This window comes from Mustela erminea, chromosome 20 (assembly GCF_009829155.1).
Source record: "Mustela erminea isolate mMusErm1 chromosome 20, mMusErm1.Pri, whole genome shotgun sequence".
Lineage (NCBI taxonomy): Eukaryota > Metazoa > Chordata > Mammalia > Carnivora > Mustelidae > Mustela > Mustela erminea.
In genome coordinates, this window is record NC_045633.1 from 38,987,931 (window position 1) to 38,993,930 (window position 6,000).

Here is a 6,000-nt window from a genome sequence, read left to right on the forward strand (position 1 = left end):
CATAGATTGTTATCACTAAAGAGAACTGGAATGAAATTCCACAGTCGAATATCACTGACGATGTGTCACAAACCACTCTCAAACCAACTGGCTGAAAACAATGATAGTCATTTTTCTCTCTCATACTATCCATGAGTCGGGAATTCAGGAGTGGCTCAGCTGAATGTGTCTGGATCAGGGTCTCTTGTAAGGTCGTAATCAAATGTCTGCTGGGCCTGGAATCATCTGAAGGTTTGACTGGGGCTGGACAGTCTGCTCCCGCAGGTGGCCGGCTCACACAGTTTCAAGCTCAGGCTGGCCAGCTTGCTCCTCTCCACATGGTCTCCCACAGGATCGTCTGAGAGTCCTTAGCGCATGAGGCTGGCTTCTCCCAGAGTGAATAATGCAGGACACCCAGCTGTAAACTGCAGTGCCTTCTATGACCAGGTCCCAGCAGTCACCTTCTATGACTTGCATCTCAATATGTCGGTCACACAGCCAGTTCCAGTTCAGTGTGGGAAGGCCCTGCACAAGGACTTGAATGCCAGGAGGCAGGAGTCATTGAGGTCCACCTTGGAGGCTGGCTACCCTGTCACTCTTCAGTTTTTCTTCCATTTACCAACCTGAAGGTCAAAACCCAAATTCCCAGCTGTTGTTTGAGTCACATCTTTCAACCTCTGCCAGGTGTCCATCCAGCCTCTGCCTGACCCCTTGTGTGCAGGAATTCAAGGTCCTCAGATGGTGCTGACCCTCTGAGAGCTCCTTCGCAGACTGTCACTTCCTCCTCCCTGCCTGACCTGCAAATATTTAAAAATAACAATCACATTCCTCCGGGGAACATTGATTGAGACCCATTCTGCACTAGAGCCATCGTGTTAGCAGCTGGGAATACTTCAGTGAACAAGACACATCTTTGCCTCCAAAGAGCTCATTGTGCTTGACCTTCCCTGGTCTATTCCAGCAAGCATGTGCCACACCCCATGAGCAAGGGGTCCCTTGTCTTCTCTATACCTGGTCTCCGTGAAATCTCTTCTCTTTTAGCCAAAGTTCTTCTGGAAGAGATAATAAATCAGAGAGAGCAAAACTCAAATTGTTTCAAGATACCAGATAAATGTGAATAAGAATTAGGATGGCAAAGTTGTTCTGAATCCAAGACAAATATTTATTGTTCTCAAATCATTGAATAATACATCAAAAACTGAACATAATAAAAAAATGAAAAAATAAAATTAAAAAATAAAAGACTGGAAGCTAATATGTAGAACACAACCAATTCCTGGCATCCTTCCTTAACTCTTCATATAATTCAAGTTTTTTTCTGTAGATTACTTTCAATTTCCATGTCATCTGCAAATAATTCAAGTTTTGTTTCTTCTTTTCCATTTCAAGTACCTTATCTTTTCCTGTTGTTTTGTTGCATTTGTTAGGACCTCTAGTATGTGGAATAGAAGTAATGATAGTGGACATCACTACTTTATTTCTTCATTCTTTTTTCTTCCAGCTCTAAATAATGGCAGGGTGCCTTCTATCAGGCAAAACCACCGTGCTCATAACAATTATAAATTATGGAGAAAATATTAAAACAATTGTATAATATCCTTAGGAAGTAACCAAAAGCATGCAGAAATTAGGGGGATAAAGGCTTGGGAGAATGGAAGTCAACTTTGTGAGATTCACATCTGACTAGCTTTTCTCCTGAAGGCACTCGCTAGTCTGCCTGAAGAATGAGAACTGGAATTCAAGTAAAAAGCAACAGTCTTCACAGGCTGAAGAGTCAAATTTGAGAGGTGGGAGCTGCCAGAGAAGCTTGCATTGAAAGGTGAGGGAAATATTAGAAAGGAGGGGGCTGTAAAATCTCTACATAAATACTCCACAAGTTCTTGCTGAATTTGAAAATGCAGACGCAACAGGGGGAAACTGCACTGAGACCAGAAGAAAGGAAGAGCTAGAAGGTGGAAAATGCTGAACAGGAATTTCAAATAGAAAGATAGACTTTAGGGCTCAAATCTCCCCAAATTAGAGGAGTGTGGCAAACACTTCAGACTCGTAAAAAAATTCTAAAAGGGTCATGCCCTGGGATTAAGAAGCATAACCCAGGACTAAGAGCAAACTTAAAATGAATCCACCGTAACAGAGCCTAGAGCCAAGCCTCCACCAAAATCCAGGCAATCTGCCCGCAGATCTGCTAGATGTCCTAGGACAAAATTCAACACTCTTCAGAAAAAGATAACAGAATCCAGGTTCTCTATAATGTGTCAATATACAGGCATACCTCACAGAGATTGCAGGCTTTGTTCTAGACCATTTAAAGTTAATATCACAAGAATGCAAATATCACAATAAAGTGAGTTAAATTCATTTTTTTTATTTTCCAGTGCATATAAAAGTTATGTTACATTAAACTGAAGTCTATTAAGTGTTCAAAGGCATTATGTCTAAAAAAAAGTGAGTAATTTAGTTGAAGAATGCTTTATTATTGGGGCAGCTGAGGGACTCAGTGGGTTAAGCCGCTGCCTTCAGCTCAGGTCATGATCTCAGGGTCCTGGGATTGAGCCCCAAATCGGGCTCTCTGCTCAGCAGGGAGCCTGCTTCCTCCGTCCCCGCCTGCCTCTCTGCCTACTTGTGATCTCTGTCTGTCAAATAAATGAATAAAATCTTTTTTAAAAAAGAATACTTTATTGTTAAAAATGTTAATTATCTGAGCTTTCAGCAAGTCAAAATCTCGGATCACAGATCACTATAACAAATATGATAATAATGAAAGAGTTTGAAATATGGTGCAATAACCAAAATGTGATGCAGAGACATGAAGTGAGAAAAAGCTGTTGGAAAAATGACACCAATAGACTTGCTTTGTGCGGGATTACCACAATCCCTCATTTTGTAAAAAATGCAGGATCTGCAAAGTATAATAAAGCAAAGCTCAATAAAATAAAGTGTGCCTGTGCAATAAAAAATAGTATACATGTGAAGGAGTAAGAAAATATGAAGACAAGTCAAGAGAAGGAAAAAGTCAATAAAAAGTTCCACATTTAGGATTCAGGATGAAAAGACTTTAAATAAGTGATAAATGATAAAGGATTTTACAAGAAAAAAATGGATATAATAAGTGAGGAGATGAAGAATCTCGGAAAAGATATGGAAACTCAAAAAGTACCAAGTAGAGGGATGCCTGGGTGGCTCAGTCAGTTAAGTGTCTGCCTTCGGCTCACCTCATGATCTCAGGGTCCTGGGATCGAGCCCTGCATCGGGCTCTCTGCCCTGCAGGGAGCCTGCTTCCTCCTCTCTCTCTGCCTGCCTCTCTGCCTGCTTGTGATCTCTCTCTGTCAAATAAATAAATAAAATCTTTAAAAAAAATAATAAAAGATGGTTTGTTGTGAGCAGACCCATATCACAAACTGTGCTAGAAAACGTTGTTTAAGCTGGAGGGAGATAATACTATTCGGAATTTGAATCTACCGAAAGGAATGAGACATACTGGAAATGGTTAACAAGTAGGCAAATATACAAGGATAGTTGTTTCTATAAGGAAGGATTTTTCTAACAGTCCAGCATGAACTATAATTTTTGCTATAAATTCCCAGCTATAATTTTTTCTTCTTTTTTTTTATCAACTTCACGGAGCCACTCTCAGAACATGTCTGCCCTTCCCTGCCAACTGCCCTTGTTAAAGAACCTCCAAATCCTGTGACCCCTGGTCCTTATGTATTTAATTTAATTTTTAACATGTTGTTTATTTTTTTTTTAAAGATTTATTTATTTATTTGACAGAGAGAGATTACAAGTAGGCAGAGAGGCAGGCAGAGAGAGAGGAGGAAGCAGGCTCCCTGCTGAGCAAAGAGCCCGACGCGGGACTCGATCCCAGGACCCTGAGATCATGACCCGAGCCGAAGGCAGCGGCTTAACCCACTGAGCCACCCAGGCGCCCTTAACATGTTGTTTAATTTAACATTTAACATCTTGTTTCTTAAAATTTTAAAAAGTGCCTAAAGCAAACATGAAAACCTGTTAGTATCTCCTAATTTTGGGTGGTGAGGCACTGGTTTTATTATTTATTCTTTGTGCATTTCTATATTTAAAAGCTACTTGTTAAAAATTTCTAGTTATTTCCATTTCAGAGTCACTATGTATGAGTTAATTTATCTTAAACTTTTTTCTCAAAATAACAACTTATAAGAATGTTCATGTGAAAACATTCAAAAGAACACCTGAATTATCATTTCATTTATTTGTGATAATGAGGAATTAGTTAAAAATAATTTTTTTGCATTGGTGATGAAAACAAAATTCATTAATAAATATTCCCAGGACTTCTCTCTTCTTTTTTACCTGCTGAAGACAATGCTATCTTTTCTCTCTGCCCACACCTTACAACAAGAGCTTTGGTGATATAAAACCAGGAGATTGGGTAGAAAGACGCCAGAACAGGACAGATTAGATGCTTGGAGATTAGTCCGGGGAAGAGTGAAGAATTAAGTGGTTGACTTCGGAGTAGTCAGGGTGTCAGGAAACTGAAGCACAAAGAAAAGGATATTCTAGAAACTGTGGCTCCATTACAATATTGTTAAATGATGTTACTAACATCGAAATTACTTTTTTAATTGCTGACTTTGCTTCTTTGTCAGTACTTAGGGCCTCAAGATTTATTCGCATTACATGTTCATACATTACTGAAATTCATTTCCCCGCTGTTTCCTGAAGAAACGTTGGGAGGGAGGAGGTCAAAAATATTACATTTTCATTGCTGAGTTGCTTAGTGATGGAAGAAGTGATGAGATTCAGAATCTTCAAACATACTACAATTGAAGTCTAAAAATACAAGATTTCTTAAACACGCAAGGGCTTTGACATATCTTTCAAACTGTGACATCCTCTATACTTACTACAAATATATATGTGAGCACATACATATACCCATGTATGATGTTTAATATATTTTATATATAACCATAATGCTAACACTTTACTGTATCTCTGTTAACTACTATAAAAAATTCTTACGGTGAAAAAATTTATATTTAGATTTACCAGCTGGACTCAGGGTAGATGATCCCAATTTTGTTGGCAACACCCAAAGCATCACAATCTGGAGGCTGCTGAACATATGCCTTCTTCTCTCCACCAGGCCTGATCAGGGTGTTGACCTTGGCCATGTCAATGTCATAGGGCTTCTTCACATCCTGTTTGATCTGGCGCTTGTTGACCTTGACATCTACAATGAACACAAGTGTGTTGTTGTCTTCTACTTTCTTCATGGCTGACCTGGTAGTTAGGAGGGACTTGATGATGGCACAGTGGTCAAGTTTGTTTCTCTTAGAGATGCTCTTTTGAGGATATCTGGGCTGCCTTTGGAGATGCAGGGTCTTGAGCCATCAGAAGGTAGGTTATATGCATATCTTCTTTCTGTGTGTGTGTGACAGTAGAAGCCTTTCAGCACTGCTTTCTTGACCTTCAGAGCTTTGGTTGGGCTTTAGCTTTGGGGGAAGAGGGGCTTCCTTCTTCACCTTTGGCACCATCTTCATTAAAACGTATACATTCAAAAATTTAAATAAATCTCCCATCCCCGATCCTTGCTCTATACAGTAAATGCTTTCACCATCTTGTAGCTTTGTGTGTACATGTATTTACCTACTATTTCTTGATTTTTCATTCAGGTATTAAACATAGACTTCCTAATACAGAAGATGAGAATTTAACATTCTTAGAAATCTTCCCTCTTCCTCCTAATAGAGTTACAATTTGGGGTTAAATCAATATTCAATGCCAATATGAAAATTATTCATGGCTGAGTGCTGTACTCAGAAACAATTTCTCTCTTATATAACATTTTCTCTACCTCAGAGTTAAAAATGATTGTCTCATTAGTTCATTTGCTTATTTTCTATACCTGTCAATCATTGTATATAATTATATAACCACAACTATGGGTTATTCTATGTGGCAAATGGGGGGCCAGCCCCATTCAATGCGTTCATTAAAGCCTCCTGTTTTCCTTTTTTTTATTAATATATAATGTAGTAC

At 39.0% G+C, this 6,000-nt stretch overlaps 1 pseudogene; it reads right to left on the reverse strand.

Moving 5' to 3' along the window:
* Positions 1 to 5,003: 5,003 nt before the first annotated feature.
* Positions 5,004 to 5,495, reverse strand: LOC116580736 (annotated as a pseudogene).
* Positions 5,496 to 6,000: the final 505 nt, after the last annotated feature.